This window comes from Eutrema salsugineum, unplaced genomic scaffold, assembly GCF_000478725.1.
Source record: "Eutrema salsugineum unplaced genomic scaffold, Eutsalg1_0 scaffold_2, whole genome shotgun sequence".
Lineage (NCBI taxonomy): Eukaryota > Viridiplantae > Streptophyta > Magnoliopsida > Brassicales > Brassicaceae > Eutrema > Eutrema salsugineum.
The window spans coordinates 19,798,882-19,819,281 of record NW_006256829.1 but is presented as its reverse complement, the minus strand read 5'-3'; the positions used below and the strand labels follow the sequence as shown (position 1 = coordinate 19,819,281).

At 41.2% G+C, this 20,400-nt stretch overlaps 2 non-coding genes across 2 annotated transcripts; both read left to right on the top strand.

Moving 5' to 3' along the window:
* The first annotated feature begins 2,279 nt into the window (after nt 1–2,279).
* On the top strand, nt 2,280–2,386 carry LOC112086869. Its single transcript, XR_002899723.1, has one exon. It is a non-coding gene; the product is annotated as a small nucleolar RNA R71 (small nucleolar RNA).
* A 15,731-nt stretch (nt 2,387–18,117) lies between these two features.
* Nucleotides 18,118–18,224, top strand: LOC112086919. Its single transcript, XR_002899773.1, has one exon. It is a non-coding gene; the product is annotated as a small nucleolar RNA R71 (small nucleolar RNA).
* The last annotated feature ends 2,176 nt before the right edge of the window (nt 18,225–20,400 follow it).

Sequence of the window (20,400 nt, the reverse complement as noted above, 5' to 3'; positions counted from 1 at the left end):
TGGCAATCACCGAAGGTTGGCATCCAAGAAAAAGCCTCATGCCACGCCTGGGTCAAGTAGTGATTCATGGCCGTGGCAAACTATGACTTTGCCAAATTTTGCATTTCCTTGCATCTTGTCCACCATTCCTTGAGGCGAAAGAACACCAGATCATCTGTAACCTGAACACACTCCACAAAACACATCAAAACATCCTAAAAACAGCAAAAGAAAGCATTAAAAAGAATATTTACAAAGGATAAGCTTGGGGTGTCTCCCAAGAGCACTTTGTTTAAAGTCACTAAGTTTGACTTCTTACACTCTTTTTAGTGAGGGAGAGGAGGAGCTTTGATGCTCCTTGTCTTGTCCATGAATTCAAGCATAAGGTCCTTGTTCATCAGATCTTGGACACCATCAGATCCTTTGTCTATGAGCTCTTGTGTGAGGATTGCCCTGACTTTTGCAAAAGGTTTTGATCCTCCAATGCCTTTAACCTTGTATTCAACAGCTCCACCATCAAACTTCCATGGAGTGAGAGTTAAGACTTGAGAAGAGGACCCAAGAGTGAATGATTTGGTGCTTGTTGGGTTCTTGTCTTGAGACCCTGAACCATTGCTTTTGTTGCTGCTGACCTCCTTCTCACTTGGTGTAGGAGAAAAAGATTCCAAGCAAGGTTCATCATCACTAAAGAAATTTCCTTCATACTCAAGATCAGGTCTTACTAAGGATTCTTTCTTCTTCTCAACAGATGCAAGGGGTTGAGCTTCTTCTATAGTTCCAATACTCCCCACATACATCATCCCATAGTGTTTCAACTCATCAGAATCATCAGATATAACTCCACAAAACCCAGCAAGAGGAGGCTTAAGAGGATAAGATATTTCATCATCTACCTTAGCAAGCACCACTCTTTGAGTATCAAAGTCCATCCTTGCTCCTGTGGTGTTCAGAAATGGAGTTCCAAGCAAAAAAGGTAGCTCTTTTGTCTTCTTCATCTTCATAACTACAAAATCTGTTGGAACTGTGCATTCACCAATTTTCAATGGGTAGTCTTCAAGGATTCCATATGGCTTCTTTGAGGATGAATCTCCAAAGGTAATTGACATGGGGTGATGCTTAAGACTCTTGATCCCTAGTCTCTCCACCATGTCTAAAGACATTACACTGATGCTTGATCCAGAATCACACAAAGCATTGTCCACTTTCAAATTTCCAAGAGAGCATGAGATGGAGAACTTTCCTGGGTTGCCTAGCTTGGGAATAGATTTGGGTTTCACCTTGTTGAGCCAGTGCTAGAGACTCCATCAGATGTCCTTCCTTGAACCATTCTCTGATCCTTTCCTTCAGCAATCTCAGAATCATTCTCTTTCATATCAAAACAAGCTGCCTCCCCACCTTCTTTCTCAATGTCCTCATTGAGATCACAGAACAGGAACTCAAACTCATCTATGATGGCGTCCTCATCATCTTTTGTCAGGCATTTTTCACTTGAGACATTGGCATGGAGAAGGTCCTCAATTTCTTGGACAGCAGCATGATTCTCACCATTTGAGAGGATTGCATTGCAGTATTCTGTTTGATGTGCAATTGATGTCCCTGGTAAAGATCTTTGAGCTTGAGAACTGCAGTGGCCCTTGTTGTTCTCTAGAGTCTTGACTTTGGAAGCCAAAGTTGAAAGTTGAGTTAGAACATCAGAATAAGTGCAATCCACCTTGTTGTTAATCTCTGCCATTTTCTTGTTGAAGTCTATGGCACCACTTGCTTAACCTTTGAGGATTTGCTGGAGCAGGTTCTGCACTTCTTGATCCTTATTCTCTGAGTTCTGTTGAAGACTTTGTTGTTGGGGAGAGACAAAACCTTGTTGTTGAGTGTTTTGAGGATATAAGTTCTGGTTTGGGGGATTCTTGTAGTAGGTAAAGCCCTTTTGGTAACCTTGTTGGCCACCTACAAAGTTCTCCTCAGCTGTGATGTCTTCCCTTTGAAATGTGTCTTGAAACACGTGATTCACATCTCTAACAAGGTTGGCTGACTGATGAGAAGCTAAGAGAAGTGTGTCTAGCTTCTCATTGAGAGACTTGATGTCTTTCCTTGTCCTTTCTTCTTCAGCACTCACAGCTCCTCTTGAATTCCTTTCAAAGTCTGATCCATAAAGCTCATCACTCTGAGCTACATTCTCCACTAGGCTCATGGCATCATTGACTTCCTTGGTCATAAAATTACCATTTGAAGCTGTGTCGAAGAGGAGTCTTACCTTTGGTAAAGCACCTCTGTAGAAGGTACTTAGCAGCTGACAATATGAGAATCCATGGTGAGGGCATTGCATGGTATACCCTCTAAATCTTTCCCAAGCCTCACAAAATGATTCATGGTTCTTCTGAATGAAACTTGAGATTTTATTTCTTAACCTTGCTGTTCTTGATGAAGAGAAGAACTTGGTTAGAAATGCTCTTTTGCATTGCTCCCATGTGTGGATGGATCCTCTTGGGAGGTTCTTTTCCCAATGATGTGCCTTATCTCCAAGGCTGAATGGGAACAATCTCAGTTTGAAGCTGTCTTCAGATACCCCATTGATCTTAGTGAGATCAGAAACTCTGTCAAACTGATCCAGATGCTCCAAGGGATCCTCCATAGGTAAGCCATGAAACTTCTGATTCTGAACCATATTGATCAAAGAGGCCTTCACCTCAAAGTTGTTGTTTTGGACAGGAGGTGGCCTGATTCCTGATCCATACTGGTGTGCATAAGCTCGGTCTTTCTCACCAACAAAGACTGGTTGGGGCTGATGACGTATGGGTGGGTTTGGGTGGGGCTGTGGTGGATTAACCTGAGGTTGGTCTTGGTTCTGGTTACCCTGACCGTGTCCCTGATGGACCTGAGCCTGTTGAGCCTGAATTCCAATCCCATTACCAGCTCTTTGACCTTGATCAGCTTCTTGAGCCTGATGCTCATTCCCAACTTGCTGATTCATTCCTAACCTCTCCAAGTGAACAGCTCTTTCTCTTTGTCTTCTGGCTTGGCTTCTTGTGATCATAAACCTGAGAACAAAGACAGAACTTGAAAGGTGATCAGTAAAACAAAAGAAACTTGATCTCAAAAACTATATCAGAAACTAATGCTAACAATCCCCACACAATATGGCAACGGCGCCAATTGATAAGTAAGGTTTTCAAGGCCTTAATAAGGGTTATCAATCCCCTTGTCAAAGTAGTATAAGGGGTGTCAATCCATATGTGTGGTAGTTAGGCACTAGTTTATGCGATCAGATTCTTAATTCAAGCAAACAAGAGTGATTTTGGTTAACTAATGACAACTAACAAACTTAAATAGGTTTAAAAACAAATGACAATGACAAATGATGTGAATATGATATGATGGAGGCATGAGATTCTAGACATGATAGTTGGTTAGGGTGCTTTGGTGTTAAACTAGAAATGCTAATGACAATGATGAGACATGATTCAAATGATTAAGAACTCTAATATAGGTTAATCCTCTCATGAAGGTATTAACCCTTATACTAATCCATTTTCAAACCAAATTCCCATTTGTGAAATATGAATCAATATGCATTAATAAACAGTTCTCAATGATCATTCAGGCAAATAACAATACATCATCATGTAGAAAAATGCTTAAACCTCTAATACAACTCTTTCAGGAATTTCATCAAACACTTTTGGTGCATGAAATTCCCAGAATCTAGATCTCAAGTGATTATCAAGGATCTAGCATAGAGAACAGTTGTTTAGAGAAATGAATCAATGAATCTAGCCCTAAGCACTCCTAATCTAACACTTTAGCACCCTAACCTACACATCTAGAACCTCATTAAGGTGACTACTCACTAATCATGATCAACACACTAAATCCTTTGCAAGATGTGTTGTTAATCATGATTAGAAGTTTGATTTGATGACAAGAAATGATGAACAAGATGGAAAGAAACTTCAAAATCGGTATTAAGCTCTCTAAAACAAAGTGTACTAAGTAGGTTTTCACAAAAGGGGAAAAGAAAACTAAAAGTAGATTAAAGGTTCTCTACAAATTAGGTCTAAAAACCTTATAAAGGAGGCTTAGGCGAACCGGGTCAACCCGGAACAAACAGGGTACTGACCCGGCCTTGATGGGCAAGTATGGGTTTGCCACGGTCTGGTGTGTTCTTGGTGTGACCGTGGCAATCCTGATTGTGTCAAAGCCTTCACTTGTGTTCTTGGTTCCTTTTGATGCCACGGTCTGATCAAGCATCGTCTGAAACACGTGGCAAGTCACCGTGTCAAACGCCAAAAATGTGTAAAAGTTGCCACGGTCAAGCCCACAGACCGTGGCATTCAGACCGTGTCAAAACCCGCATGCCTGTGAAATCCTTCCCAGCCAAGTATTTGTTTGCCACGGTCAAGTCTCAGACCGTGGCATTGAAACCGTGTCAAAACTCGAAGCTGTGTAAAAGTTATCTCCAGCCAATTGTTCATTTGCCATGGTCAAGTCCCAGACCGTGGCATTCAGCTCGTGCCAATCGCCGAAGGTTGCAAGAAGTTGCCACGGTCAAGCCTCAGACCGTGGCATTTGGGTCGTGTCAATCACCGAATGGTGTGCAAAAGTTCCTCTCAGCTAAGTGTGTGTTTGCCACGGTCAAGTGTAGACCGTGGCATGAAGATCGCGTCATTAACCGAGGGTGTGCAAAAGCTGCTACGGCCAAGTGTGGACCGTGGCATTCCATCGCGGCATGTTTAACTTAGTCATTCTGGGCTATCTGGACCATCTCGCATTCCGGAGAGTGTAACTTCCTGGAGACTTGTCCGAATTGAGTGATTCCGGTTGCAGAAGACAGAGGACTAATTTGAATCCAACCTTTATGAAGGAAGCTTCGGTGCTTGGGAAGTTTAAAGCTTCCTGGAGGGGTCATCTTTGCAGTGCATTTACACGATCAGAGAAGGCCGTCTATATATACGTCCAGTCCGGAGACCGTATCTTTATGCCCAAAGCTCCTAACTGACTGGTCTTGGATGTTCTGGAAAGAGGACTCAAGTGTCTCTGATTCTCATGAAGGCCCCGGAAACTGAATCGGCCTGGAAGTACTCCGTCCTTCGCATTTTTCAGAACTCGTCGGCTCGGTCCAAAACAACAGCGATACAGGGGTTCCTTCCGACGAGCTTAACTTCCTGTTCAGGCGTCCGAATTCCGTGATTCTACTTGCTATGAAACCGTGATCAAGTCCTCTCCAACTTCTATGAAGCACCCGCCATCCGAATCGGACCGGAAGGTTCCCTGGACAGGCGATCATTCAGGAGTATCGGATTGCTCCGGAATGGATGCGAGAGAGGTCTCTCTTCCGGTGACCGTATATTTCAGCTCAGTGCTCGAAATGTCCTGATTCAACCTGTCCTGAATTCTTGACTCAATTATCTCCAACTTTTCTGAAGAACCCTGTAAGCTGAATCGGCCGGAAAGAGCTTCCGGTGACGCGATTTCGGGAATGTATCTGCACCCGGGATTTTTGGCCGAGAGACTTGACCGCGGTACGTGTTTTTGGCCGAGAAAGCTACCCGCGGGAAGGATTTTGGCCGAGAATCTTCGGCCATCAGTACATCATTTTGCCTAGAAACCCAAAATTGCTCCTTTTCACCATTTTTGATCATTTCAACTCCATTTCTTCATCTGAATCACATCCTACACTCCAAATAAACTCCAAAAGCACCTGTTTAACAATCCAAAACATGCAAAACTCTCTTGGACCTAATGCAATCTCCTAAGTCCTAAAACAATGCCTAAAGACCTAAAATGTATGCAAATGAGACATAATTTGGACTAGAATATGTACATTAAATGATGCAATTTATGAATATATCAATCGCGATGCGATAAATGCCAAAGGATGGGCAACATAAGTAAAAGGAATGAGATGCCTCAAAAATTTATTCTCGAAGTCGAAATTTTCGATGTCTGGGGTATAGATTTTATGGGACCCTTTCCTACTTCTTTTGGAAACCAATACATCTTAGTAGCAGTAGACTACGTCTCTAAGTGGGTAGAAGCAGTCGCAAGTCCCACCAATGATGCGAAAGTTGTCATGAAGCTGTTTAAATCTGTTATATTCCCGCTTTTTTGGAGTTCCTAGAATTGTGATAAGCGACGGAGGATCACACTTCATCATCAGAGTTTTCGAGAACCTTCTTAGAAAGAATGGAGTTACGCATAAAGTTGCTTCCCCATACCATCCCCAGACCAGCGGTCAAGTAGAGATCTCAAACAGAGAAATCAAGTCGATTTTTCAGAAAACTACTGCAGTTCATCGCAAGGATTGGTCTACCAAGCTTGACGATGCATTATGGGCATATCGAACAGCATTCAAGACACCATTAGGAACAACACCATTCAACCTAGTTTACGGAAAAGCATGTCACCTTCCAGTAGAACTCGAGTATAAAGCGCAATGGGCTATCAAGGAGATGAACATGAATCTGAAAACAGCTGGAGAAAGAAGACTACTTCAACTTCATGAGTTAGAAGAAATCCGACACAACGCTTATGAAAACTCGAAGATCTACAAGGACAAGACTAAAGCATATCATGATAAGAAGATTATTCATAGAACTTTTGCTCCTAACGATAAAGTTCTTCTTTTCAATTCTCGTCTTAAGCTTTTTCCAGGAAAATTACGTTCAAGATGGTCAGGACCCTTCACGATAAAGGAAGTCAAACCATATGGAGCCATTGTCCTGTGGGACAGAACCGGTAATTCATTTACAGTGAATGGACAGCGTGTAAAGCCATATCTGGCTGAAGAAACCGAAGACGAAAGAGAAGTGATGTTTTTAATTGATCCATCATCGGCCAATGATGAGACCAAGGAGTGTCACGACCCCGGTTAAGTCTAATCGAGCAACAATGTCAAGCTAATGACTTGAAACAAGCGCTTAGTGGGAGGCAACCCACTTAGTATTTTATCTATTTCCCTTTGATCTTTATTTTCTATTTCCATTGCTTTGTTTCTGTTTCATTTAATTTCAGGTTTTCAATAAGGAAGAATAGATTCAAAAGACGAGCAGCACTCTCCAGCACGATAAGTTCACTTAAACATTTCAACTTTTCTATTTTCTTAACCATTCTTTCCAAGATTTATCACACTGAGGACAGTGTGAAATAAGTCTGGGGGAGGATGTTCATCCGTTACTAATGAAATTTGATTTGTTTTGAGTTTGTTTTGGACACATAAAATTTTTCAAAAAGTTTTTCATACAATTTTTAAAAATCGTTTTCAAAAAAATGTCTTTCAAAAAGTTTTCAAACCAGGAACACAATAAACAATACTATGATGAATTAGACCAGTGTGCTTCTACGCTATTTCCTCGTTTTTTGCTCTTTTTGTGATTTAGGCCTAGACTAGGCGGTAGCTAAGTACTTGCATTACGAAATCCCACCAGAGGACTTCTATTCATGGAGATTCTTTCTGACAGGATATACTAGCTCATTTTATTTGACCTTAATATTGACATTTAATTTTCTCATCATTGATTTTAGGCAGGCATCGACATACACATCTAGGACGTCTTTTACCCTCACTTTTACCACTCTTTGTCGTCCTAGATGACCAGTTTATCTTTATCTGGTACCATACCCTAAACCCAAAGCCCTTGTTTTCAATCCTCGTGCATTCTCTCTTTAGTTTATATCAGCAGATATGTGCAAAAACGTCGGAGAGAAGAGGAGCGACGCAGTTTTCAGTCACTCACAAAGGAGACTGAATGGAATTGGGAAGGAAGAGTATCAGAAACATCAAGAAGCTTTACAAGACAAATCTTAACTGGTAATTTCGTGCTCTCTAAGACTCTACATCTAAAGGTGTTCCCTCTCTTTCAAAACAAAAAAAAAAAAAAAAATTGAAAAGAGAGAGGGAAACAAAAAGCCTAATGAGTCCTAGATTGTCGAAATTTATGGAGCAAGAAGAATCTACTAAGCGTTTATAGAGCTATGTTTTTGAAAGATTTACAAAAATCTAAGTCTGGGGGAGTTAGGAGAGAACCTGAGGAAGATGACCAGTAATCTATGGCAAGAAGAAAGTGACTGAAAACTGTGGATACCAACAGCTTCACTCTCTCTTGCGGTTTTGCATGATATCTTGCATTCTCCAGATCTTCAGGTAACCCGTAAACACTTTAAGCCTTACCCCTAGAATAACCCTTTTTACACCTAGCCTAGATTGCCTTGCCTAGACTTTCTTTGATGAGAACCACCGAGATTTTTAATGAATGTTAAGAGCTAGTTGACTGGAAGTCAGATCTAAGTGTGTAGATTTTCGCATGACGGACTAACGGACTAGTTTGCTTGTATTTTGGTGAGAATTTTCTAGACTAGATCCAAATAGATGTTTCACGATAAGTTATGGTTTAGAAGAACGGTCACTGAGATATTGTTTAGTTCCTGCGATTTTTCAAAAATTTCTTTCCTGACTTAAGTTTGTTTGAGGACAAACAAAAAGGTAAGTCTGGGGGAGTTGATAACACCGTATTTTGACCACTTTTATGGATCATAATTGTATCTTATGCAGGTGTTTTAACTCTTTTTTCAATGTTTTAAAAGTGTTTTCAATGTTTTAGAGTTTCAAAAGACTTTACAGGAAACTTGGGTAAAAGATATGCAATTTGGAACAAATGAGCAATTTTAGATAAATGCAGACCGTCAGAAGTATGACAAGCGATGAAGACCTTCTCACCGTCTGATCACCCCCAAAATGTGAGACAACATAGAGGATCCAACCAGCTTTCTAATGCACTTGGTTTGGAGACAACCCAACGGTTAGATCTTCAGATACTCCCGATGCAACAATGACAGAAAATGCAGTTCCGGAAGAGAGCAAGTGCCGGGACCGCGGCCAACACCCATTTTCCCGCGGGTAGAGCCACCGCGACCGCGGACTTTGGTCGTTCACTTTCCCGACGACTTAATTAAAGCCCAGATCAATTCTTTTCGTTATTTTTTGAAGCCCTAAGTGTCCAGAACCACCCCAGAAGCTATAAATACCCCCTTTAGGTCATTCTAAAGAGACAGAGAGACGAATAGAACCGAAACTTACACAAACCCTAGAGAGAGAGAGAGAGGCCGCCGTCTTCGAAGAGGAGCCGCTGCAGGAGTGACCATCGCGCCTCCTTCTGCTTCTCCGTTCTTCGTTCTTCTTCCTTCTTTTCTTTAATTTCCTGCAACTTTCAATACTCTGTGATGATTGTTTACAATATGTTTGAGTAGTTACCCAGTTGGGTTTAAAGGGATTGTTCAAAGGGAATTTCATGTGTCTTTGCTTATGAATCGATAGATTTAGGATTTATAATCTTCTAGATGTTCTTCGTTTGCCTTTAATCTTACTGCGTGATTCTTTGCTGGCCACTTAGAAGCCGATCTGATATGATATGTTGCAAAAGCTTTCATTGATTGTCTGAACTAGGGTGAAACGAGCAATTCTTCTATAGGAGTGGAAAGCTACCTGTAGTTGAGTTGTGAATATTGATGAGTCTTGTTCTGCTATTGCATCTTCTCCCTTCCAGAATCAGAGTGGAAACCTACTGATTAGGGTTGCGAGAGATAGTTGTTTAGTGCTGCGAAAGTAGGCTATTCATACTTCCGTGCCTCGAGTTCTAGAACATAAGTAGTTGATTAGCTTTATCACTTGTTTAAATCGACATAGCTTAGTACATGAACCCCTGCGAATTCCCCTTGAGCCCCAACGTTTGTCTTTCATTGCTTACAACCTTAGATTTCCATTCTGCTTTTATTTGCTTGTTACCTGCTTTCATTCATAACCGATTTTTACTTGCTTGCACTTGCCTTCGTTTTTATTTTCTTTACTTGCTTTCGTTTTTGTCAATTGCTTTTCAGTTTTTAATTGCTTTCTAGTTTAGATTTAGTGACAACAAAAACCCAAAACCAAAACAAAAACCCTTTTAGTTCTAATCTGATTTAAGCGTTGCGTTGAATTCGTACTGAAACAACTAAGTCTCTGTGGATCGATACCCTAAGTATTACAACGCACATCTGTGCACTTGCAGACATTTAGGGGTTATAAATTTAAAACCTGAAGCTTAGTAAAATGAAAACAACAAACCCCGCTTTTGCTCGCATCAATTAGCCTAGCTGATGATTCAAATGCAACACCTCAAGGAATAGCTCACAAAATTCCTTTGAGAATAGGAGATTGCATAGTGCCTGTCGACTTTTACATTGTTGAAACGAGAGATGCAACATATCCAGTGATTCTGGGATGGTCTTTTCTAGCAACTTCTGAAGCTATAATGGACTGGCCAAACAGGAGGATTTCATTTGCTAATATCGACAAAGATGTCTTCACAGAAGCTGTCCCATACAACAGCAAAGCAGGAAAACGTTCTGCAACAGAAAAGTTTGAAGAAGAACTTTGGAGTGACGAAGAACCTGCTAAGCAAAGCAAGGAGATGTCAAAAAAGACTTGTCTGAGGACAAGGTCTTCTTCATTGGAATAAGTCACGTCCAACACCAAAAGTCGAGCTAAACGACTTAAAACAAAAGCGCTTAATGGGAGGCAACCCATTTAGGTATTGTTTTCTTTAGGGATTTTCTTTCTTTTTCTTTTGATCTTTTTTCTTTTTCTTAGTTTTAGGTGTTTCTTATAAAACAAAAAAGCCAAAAAAATCAAAAAAACCAGAAAAAAAACCAAAAAGAAGGATGGTACCTGACTGCTCGGCCCAGCAGGAACCAAGGAGAAGCAGGAAGAGGCCGCGATATAAGCCCCCGCGGTCACAGACGTTCTGACCGCGGGAAACCTACCATCGACCGCGGTCGTGTGATCCTGACTGTGGCCAAGCACTTGGTTGCCGCGGTCGCGCGACCCCTGACCGCGGCACTTGGTCGTTGACATCAAACCCGACCCTAAACCATCCCTTTCACCTCATTTCACCTCACCAATCACCCTCCACCTCATTCATCACCCTCCACCTCATTCATCACCCTCCACCACCTTCATCACCACCTATGACCTTCTCCGGTTCATCTCCACCAGCATCCCGGATCCGGGTAAGTTTTCTTTGTCCTTACCAATTCGATTATCTATGCATTTTTCTCATCCATTCTCGACTTGTTTCACACTGAGGACAGTGTGATTTAAGTCTGGGGGAGGATTTCATCCCTTTCTAACCACTTTTCTTTCATGAGTCTTGCATTATCTACACTTTTTGCATTTTCCTTAAAGTTTTTCAAAACCGGTTTTCAAAACAAAATACGTTTTAAAGGGAATGGTGAACATGAATCAATGATAGTTGACTATGTGCTTTAGACTGTTCCTAGTGACTTGCTCATTCATGATTTAGGACTAGACTAGGCGGTAGCTAAGCACATTTGAAACGAAGTACCCCAGAGGAATTTGAATGATTTCGATTTAGATGAAGGGATACACTAGCTCTGTTTTATTTGGACTTAATTTGGACTTAATTTTCTCATTGAAGGATTAGACCAGGGAAACGAATCATACATTCAGGACTCCTTTATCCTTTTACCACTCTCTGTTGATCCTGAATGGCTAGTTCATCTTTAGCTAGTTCCCCACCTTAACCAATCCTCTTTCAAACCACATGCACTCTTGTTTTCTATTGTCTTATATGCAGATAAGTGCAAAAACGTTGGAGAGAAAGAGGAACGACGCAGTTTTCAGTCACCAAAGACAGAGACCTGCGATTTGCCGGAAGAGTTCCCGGAAGGATTCAACACAAGATGAAGCTCAGTTTGCCTTAGAAAAATCTCAAATTTTGGTACAATCTCGTCCTCTAGTCTCTCTCTCTTTAAAAGAAATTTCCTTTCCAAAAAAAAGAAAAAAAAATCCGAAAATAAGAAAAGAAAGGAAATAAAAGCCTTAGAGAGTCTAGAGAGGTCGAATTTTACGTCCCAAGGCAACTGGAGTTCAATTTTATGGAGTTTTGGAGATTGTTTTCTGATTCCCAGAAAGAATCTAAGTCTGGGGGAACAGCTGTTTACAACAAAGGAGGAAGGATTATGCAACAACATTTGGCAAGAAGAAGTAACTGAAAACTGTGGTCATCAACAGGTCCTTATCTCTCTTGCGGTTTTGCATATTATCTTGCATCCTCCAGATCTTCAGGTAACCCGAAACACTTTAACTCCACCACTTAAACAGCCCTTTAATGCCAAACGCCGTCTATCCTGGATGATGTCTTTAATGAGAACTCACTATTGAACTTAATGAATGTAGAGAGCTAGTTGACTGGAATCAAGATTTATATTGTATAAGTTTTGCATGACGGAAAAAGTGGACTAGTATCTCTTGTGCATTGGTGAGAATTTTCTAGACTAAGTTGTGGATTGATGCACTATCTTTGGTCCTAGTTTAGGAGTTCATTTCTATGAGATTTGTGCATTCCCTATTATTGTTTTCACTTAACCAGTTTAAGCTTTTGCTTTGTTTGAGGACAAACAAAGGTTTAAGTCTGGGGGAGTTGATAACACCGTATTTTCACCACTTTTATGGATCGTTTTGAAATACTCTTTCTATATTTTTATTACGTTTTTCTAGTATTTGTAGTTCCAAGACTCTTTTCAGGAAACTTAGGGAAAAGCTTAACAAAATGGATAGAAAACCAGATTTCAGCTTAGAGTCAAACCGTCAGAAGTTCACCCCTGATTGAAGGCCTTCTCACCATCTGATCCAGCTCAAATTTGGAGACCTTAAAGATGGAAGTATCAGCTTTCCAGTGCACTTTACAGCTTGGCAATCCAACGGTTCAATCAAAAGATACGCGAAGAGCAAGATGTCCCGTAAACCAGCCGGCAAGCACTTCCACCCGCGGCCAAACACTCATTCCCCACGGTCAGAAGCATCCCGACCGCGGCAACTCACTCATTCCCCACGGTCAGAGCACTCCCGACCGTGGCCATCAACCTCTGAGCCCAAAAAGCCCATTTCTGAAGCCCACATTTGGAGAAACCCTAAGCAACGTCCAGAGAGGTCTTGAGCACTATAAATATATGTCTTAGGAACCCTATTCGAGAATCAATCATCAGACCACCGAATTATTTACTTCATATTTTTATTTTTTTTTGCTTTAGCTTTTAGGGAGAGAGAGATTTGTTCTCTTGAACCCTTGTTCTTTCTTTTTTAATTTCGGTTTCTATTCTACTTATTAATACTATGCTTTTGATTTCGTTCATTATGTCTGAGTAGTTTTATTGTTGGGATTAAGGGATTTTCGATGGGGATTTATATGTTCGATGAGGATTCCATGAGCTTTTGAGCCGAATCTTAGAACTTTTTCTTCTGAATTCGTTTTTACTGCATGAGAGTAGCGTCATGAACTACAATCTGATCCAGATGCTTGGTGACACGAAAGTGTTCATCAGGTATCAGATCTAGTTTGGGAGAGCAAAACAAACATAGGAGTGGAAACCTACCTATGGGCGATTTGTGAATTAAGACGAGTCTTAAACGTAATGCATCTCTTCTCTTCCAGGGCCAGAGTGGAAACCTACTGGTCAGGGTTGAGAGAGGTAGTTGTCTATGATCACGACAGCGGCGTATTCATACGTCCGTGACTCCAGTTCGAAAAGTTTAAGCTAAGGTCTTATCAATTTTACTCTCTAGCAATGTTTTGAATCGTTCGTACCCCTGAGAAAACTTCCCTGAACCCCAACGCTTTCTTTCCAATTGATTTACACCAATTTTCTTTCAAGCTTTAGTTCAATATTGTCTTTCCTTTTTAGTTCATTTTCATTTAAGCAATTAGATATCCGTTTTTTATATTTTTAGTCATTTTCGTTAAGTTTAGTTATTACGTCATTTAATTCCCGTATTCTCTTTTAATATTTTGTTTTTTACATTTCAAACACACTACTAAACCCCCACAAAACCGTTTTGGTTCTAGACTTCCTTACTTTATACTTATTTCAAAGGCTTTTTGCAGGAAAAGATCCTCCTTCCCTGTGGATTCGATCCCTAAGTACTACAATCGATCAGCTATGCACTTGCGGCTATTGATTTCAATTAGGGTAAATCTTGACAACCCTCGACACACACATCAAGACACAAACGCAATCAGTAGACGAGGTACAGATGGCAGAAAATCATCGGGTACAAACGCAAACGCAATCAGTCCATCGCGGACGTCCTCCGTTACACAATCTCGGGACTGATGGTGAAGGCAAGCTGACTTGGTGCTCCTCAATGCCAGTGCAATACTTGTAACCAAACCTGTCTGGATCGAAAGCGGCACGAGAGATAGTGTGATCGCGAGAGAGATAAAGTAGGTCATACCAGACATCGGGAAGTGGATCATCAGATGAAAAATCGAATCCTACAACCTGTAGTATCGCTGTAATAGCACTCCCGTAAGCTGGAGTAGCGTCCTCACAACCATGTAAATCATGCTTCACCTTTACCATATTCTGTGCTATGATCCAGGCAAAGCAAGCAAGTCGTGGGTCGTCCATAAATGGCATCTGAAGTGTAATTAGCTCGATCTTCAAAACACATCCTATGTTGGCTCTAGAGAAAATTGTGTGTGCTAAGAGTTTGTGCACAACTCTCACTGCTGGATGAGTAAGAAGGGCTGACTTGGATCTCCCGCTATCATAGACTCCATGACCCATCTCTCTCCACAAGTTAAAATCGGGTTCATCTTCAAGGTAAATGCCATCGGTGTATGGAAGCTTAAGAGCCTCGCAAAGTGCAGAAATGGTGAGCGAGTAAGGCTGTCCGCGGATAGAGAATGACAAGATGCCATCAGATGCTCTGGGGTTCCTCCTCTTCGTGTGGTGGAGTGTAATAGTTGCTAAGAACTCGCGGACTAGCTCAGGATAAGTCGGAAGGTTCAGCTCCATGTAGGGTCTCAGCTTAAGTGCATCGATGTACCAGATTACATCTTCTCTGATTCCAAGCATCTCAAGTGTATGATAATCAATGCGAGGCGTGGGTTTGATGTTCAGCTTCTTGAAACGTCTTGCATAGTCCACTCTTGGGTTTATCTCCTTGCCAATGTATCGAATCTGTGGTGGCTCAGGAGCTGCTCGTGTTTCTCTTGAGTGTTGGAGCAATCTCATCACATAGTTTCTTCTTCTCGGTCTGGCTTGGTTCAGCATGTACTCTCCTAGAGTAGCATCATCGGGAATGTCCTTAGAGCTGTCACCAGTGCGACGGCTTCTTCGGGATCTGGTTTGTTCCATTTTTTTCTGCAAAACAAAATGATTCTCGGAAAAATTGTGAATATGGATGCTGATTTTAACACATTAAGATCAGTTATACTAGTACTAGTATAAAGAGATTAATTTAAACCATGGGCAAGCAGAATTGACATTAAATCAAAGAAATCGAGTAGTTCATGACTAGATTCAGATTTTTGATGTTCTCAACATAGAAATCTTCTAAAAATCGGTTTTAATGAGCAATTTCCATGTCAAACCTATAGGTTACCTAATACTAATCACTAATCACACAAGACTTAATCAGATTCATCAAATTTGCTGTTCCAAATTCGATTTTTATAAAGCATGTAGAATCCAAATGTCAAAAATCTCAATTCCTCTTAAGCTAGGTGTTAAAATCGATTTTTAGATAACCTAAAAGGATAATCTATTGTTCTTAAGCTATTTCCACCATCAATAAACCAAGATTTGGGCTTTTTAAGAAAACCCTAAGTTCTAAAATTTATTAAAAATGGCGAGTTTGAGCTTCATACCTTGCTGGAAAGAGAGATTTGATGACAGAATTGAAATCAGCTTTGAAAAAGAGTGAGGTTTGGGCCAAGAATCTCTTAAAAATATTAAGAATTGAAAAAAGTGTTCTATCTCCTAAATCTCCAAGTCTTTTGGAAGAGAAGAGAAGGAGTTTTGATCCAAAAAGTGCATTTCCTTTCTTTAAAAAGCGTTTTTGTAGCAAAAACGGAAAATTTCTGGGAATTTTTAAGTTTACAGGAACTTACCTTTCTTGTCTTGCACGCAAAGGAGGTTTAAAACTTACGGAAAATCTTAACATGCTTTACCGGGAATGCTCCGGAAATCATCAGGAACTTTGAAAAGCGGCGGAAATCCGCGCTATCATCTCAACGACCAACGGCCGCGGTCAGGAGACGCGCGACCGCGGTGATTGAGGGCTCGGCCGCGGTCACATTCACGGTGCCGCGGTCGATGCTCCGTTGGCCATGGGTCGGTTGGTCGCGACCGTGGCCCTTTCTCTTGCGGCCTTCGTCCAACTTTCAGGTCTTTGCCGGGCCGAGCAGCTAAAAACCTATCCTTTTCTTCTTGGTTTTTCTAATTTTCTGATTTTTTTGTGTTTTTGTCTTATAAAATACCTGAAACTTAAAAGAAAAAGAAAGCATAGATTGTAAAAAAGAAAAGAAAACTAAAAGAAAGAGTACCTAAATAATTTGCCTCCCATTAAGCGCTTTTGTTTTAAGTCGTTAGCTCGACGTAAGCATGAAAAATCAGGTTGATTTGAATGGCACTCCACTTGATGTGCCCTTATCTCTCACGGTCGCTGGAGGTTTTACTTCTTCTCCTTGAGGAGCCGTCTTCTTTCCTTTACTCTTCTTTCGGATTTTAACATTATTTAAAACCCTTTTTGTGTTTTCGATTAGCTCCTGGATTTGGTCCTCACTAGTTTCTGTTGCATCTGGTGGAATGATGATCTTGATCTTCGCAAAAGCTTTCGGCTTCTCTTTTTCTTTCTCTTTGGGCCTGTTTTCCTTGCTTGGAAAATCGTCTAAGATAGTCGGGTAGTACCTTCTGCGATCCACATTGAGGAAAACAGCATGCCGGTTTGCGTGATCGATTACTGCTCCTACGGTAGCTAGGAATGGTATCCCGAAAATGAGTGGCCCCTCCTTGTCTTTATCCATCTCCAGGACTTGGAAATCTGCTGGAACAATCTTGTGTCCCACTGGAACTTGTAGATCATGAATCGCCCCTTCAGTATCTTTCTGAGATGAATCTCCAAAAATAACTTTAACCGTCGATGTCCTTAAGGTTTTTATGCCCAATTTTTTGGCAAATGTCTTTGACATGATGTTGACATTGGCTCCTGAATCGCACAGGCATTCTGTAAACTTGATTTCTGAAATGGAACATTGGAAAACAAAACGTCCCGGATCGTCGGTTTTTGTAAGCCTTTGAAACGGTGATCATTCAGGTACCTTAAATGGTGGCTGCTTGGCATCGACATCCTTGTACAGTGGTAGAAAGATTGGGGTTTCTTCTTTCTTTCATTCGGTTCTGGCCTCTTCTTCGGGAAATGTGGTTATGGTGTTGCAAAACCTCTTAGGGTTATCTTTAACTCTTCCTGGAAGAGCTCCACTTTGCCTCTTCATAGAGTCGGCTGTTTGGGCGACTTGCACGTCTAGCTTTTTGACGTGCGAAGATAAAGCTTCAAACTTCCCGTTCAGATCATTGTACATGCAATCAACTTTCACGTTCATGTCTTTAGATGCTTTTTCGTTCGTCATAACGAGCTGTTGGATGGACTGTTCAAGTCTACCGATTTGTGAAGCTAGCTGGTTCGTCGTGACTCCCTGCTGTTGTACAAATTGATTGTTAAAACCCGTACCTTGGTAGTTATATGGCTGTCGTGGTTGATATGGTCCTGTTCCTCCGAAGTTTCCACCTTGGAACTTGTTTTGGAAGGATTTTTGTTGAGGTGGGTAGTAATGATCTTGAGGATTCTCCGCATTTGGATTGCGGTAAGAGAGATTGTTGTAATTTGCATTCCGGAATTTGTTGTTGAAGCCATTGTTGAAGCGATTTTGATATGGTACTAGCGCTCCTACATAGTTTACATCTTCTTCTTGAAAGGCTTGATTAATGTGATCAATATCACTAGGTCCTTCATCTTCTGCCCCATTGTTGGTCTCACAGGCATGGATTGGGCGATTGTTGCTCTTCAGAAGCTGCCTCATCATGTTCTTCAACTCGGTTATCTCCTTGTTGTCTGTTCCGGTTTGCTTCGTCGATCGACCGTATTCAGGACAATCATTGCTATTGGCTTGAGCCAAATTTTCGATGAGGGCTCTTCCTTGGGCTATCGTCTTTTGTCCAAAATCTCCATTGCTAGCTGTATCAAGTGAAAGTTTGTATTTTGGTTGCAAACCTCGGTAAAATGTGCTCAGCAAGCTTGATCCAGGAAATCCATGGTGAGGGCAATCACGTTCATACTCCTTAAAACGTTCCCAGGCTTCATAGAAAGATTCAGTCGGTCCTTGATGAAAGCTTGAGATCTTGGTTCTCAGCAAGTTCGACCTTGACTTATTATAGAAGTGATTCAGGAAAGCAGTTTTACACTCTTCCCAATTAGTAATCAATCCTGCAGGCAAAGATTTCAACCAACGGTGAGCTTTGTCTGCTAATGAAAAAGGGAACAACTTATACTTTAAATAGTCTGCTGGAACTTGGTTTGTTCTCATCATGCTGCAGATTTCTTCAAAAGCTCGATATGGTCCATTGGGTGTTCAGAAGGAACTCCATGGAATTGGTTTTGCTTCACCAATGAGATGATTTGAGGCTTGACTTCAAACTCATTCCGGTTCGGAAATGGAACTTGAATTGCAGATCGGTTTTGAAAGTTTTGAGTAGGTGCATCGAAATCAGCTATGTGATGGTTCCTGGCTTGTCTTCGGTGTTGATTTGCTGGCTGCACAGGGCGGTTAACGCGTCCATTTGGCTGCATCCTTTGGTGGTCACCATTGGCTGCATTGATGGGTGCATCAAGGTCTTCACGTTCTTCTCTCTCGCGGTTCTGGTGGTTTCTTGGAGGAGCCTCATCCCCCTCTTTATCTTGTCGAGCATGATCACCTCCTCTGTGATCATTCTCTTCATTTTCTCCATGTTCAGACCCGTCTTGGTCCATATTTAATGCTCGGTTAATAGGATCTCTAGGCTGGTTGTCGTTGGCCATTCCTTGCGTTCGTCTAAGTCTTCAAAGTTCTCTTTCGTGTCTGTCTATCTCGTCTAGAATTGGAATGTTGTCTACAGGTCTGCGCCTGGTATTCATGCAATTCAGAGAAAAACAAAACAAGGGAAAGATAACTCAGAAAAACCTTAAGAAAGAACTAGAGATCAGGTGTCTAGAACAGAAGTTAAAACAAGAAAAATAGCAAAAGGCAGCGAAACAAATCCCCGGCAACGGCGCCAAAAACTTGATGTGTGTCGTGTTGAGGGTTGTCAAGTTTTACCCTAAATGAAATCAATAGCCGCAAGTGCACAGCTGATCAGTTGTAGAATTTAGGGATCGAATGCACAGAGATTTGTGTGCTTGGTATTCTTCTACGGTTTCTAACTTTATGTCTAGACTAGATTGGTTTTAAAGGTTGGTTGTTTATCACGAATTAAACTAAAACAAAAGAAAGCAAATAAATCTATCCTAGAAAGCAAGTAGAAAAATCGAATGAAAAGCAAGTAAAGCAAGTAAAATATCGAACTAAGGCAATTGAAATGCAGATCTAAATAAACAAGTAAAAATCGATTGGTTTGTAAACTATGGCTAAAAACGCTGAGCTTTTGGGAACTCTAAGGGATCATAATCGGTTTTGACACTAGGGTAGATAGATTGGGATTGACAGATATCGATATATAGGGTTCTAGAGCTAGAGTACGGCGGTATGACTACGTCACTGTCGTGATCATAACCAACTTTTTCTCGCAATCCTGACCAGTAGGTTTCCACTCTGGCCCTGGAAGGGAGAGAACGCAAGAGCTGCACAAGACTCGTCAATACTCACGATCTCGCCGCAGGTAGGTTTCCACTCCTACGGAAAAATCGCCTGTTTCATTCTAGGGCTGATACTTAATAAAAACTTTCGCAACACTAACTATCTAGATCAGATACTAGGTGATCAATCAAGCATACATGCAATAAGAACAAGAATAAACAGAGAACAAAGTTGAAATCCCAGATCTATAAACCAAGATGTCTTAATCGAGTATGAGAGCCCCTTTCGGGAACCCTAAGCCCAACTCGGGATCTACTCAGACATGGCTGAGGTCGACATCATCATTGGTTTTAATAAAAGTAATCAAAAACAGTAAAGAAAAGAGATGAAGAAAGCTTCTCTATTGAAGAACTCGGACTTGAACAATCTTCTACAAAAATCGCATAAAAACGGCTAAAGGAAAAAGGGTTTCTGTAAAGTATTCAGGGTTGTCCTAAAAACGACCTAAATGACAAGTATTTATAGTCTTCAATACTCCATGGTCTCTAGAGTTCCGGAATTGAGGCTGAGAATGACTTTGGGCTTCAGAAATATGGGCTTTTTAACGGCCGCGGTCGGGAGTGATGTGACCGCGGGGAATAGGTGGTTGGCCACGGTCGTGTGACTTTCTGGCCGTCTTCGAGTGGCTCCGGGGATAATGGAATATCTTGAGATCCAACCGTTGGAATGTCTCCAAACCAAGTGCATTTGAAAGCTGGTT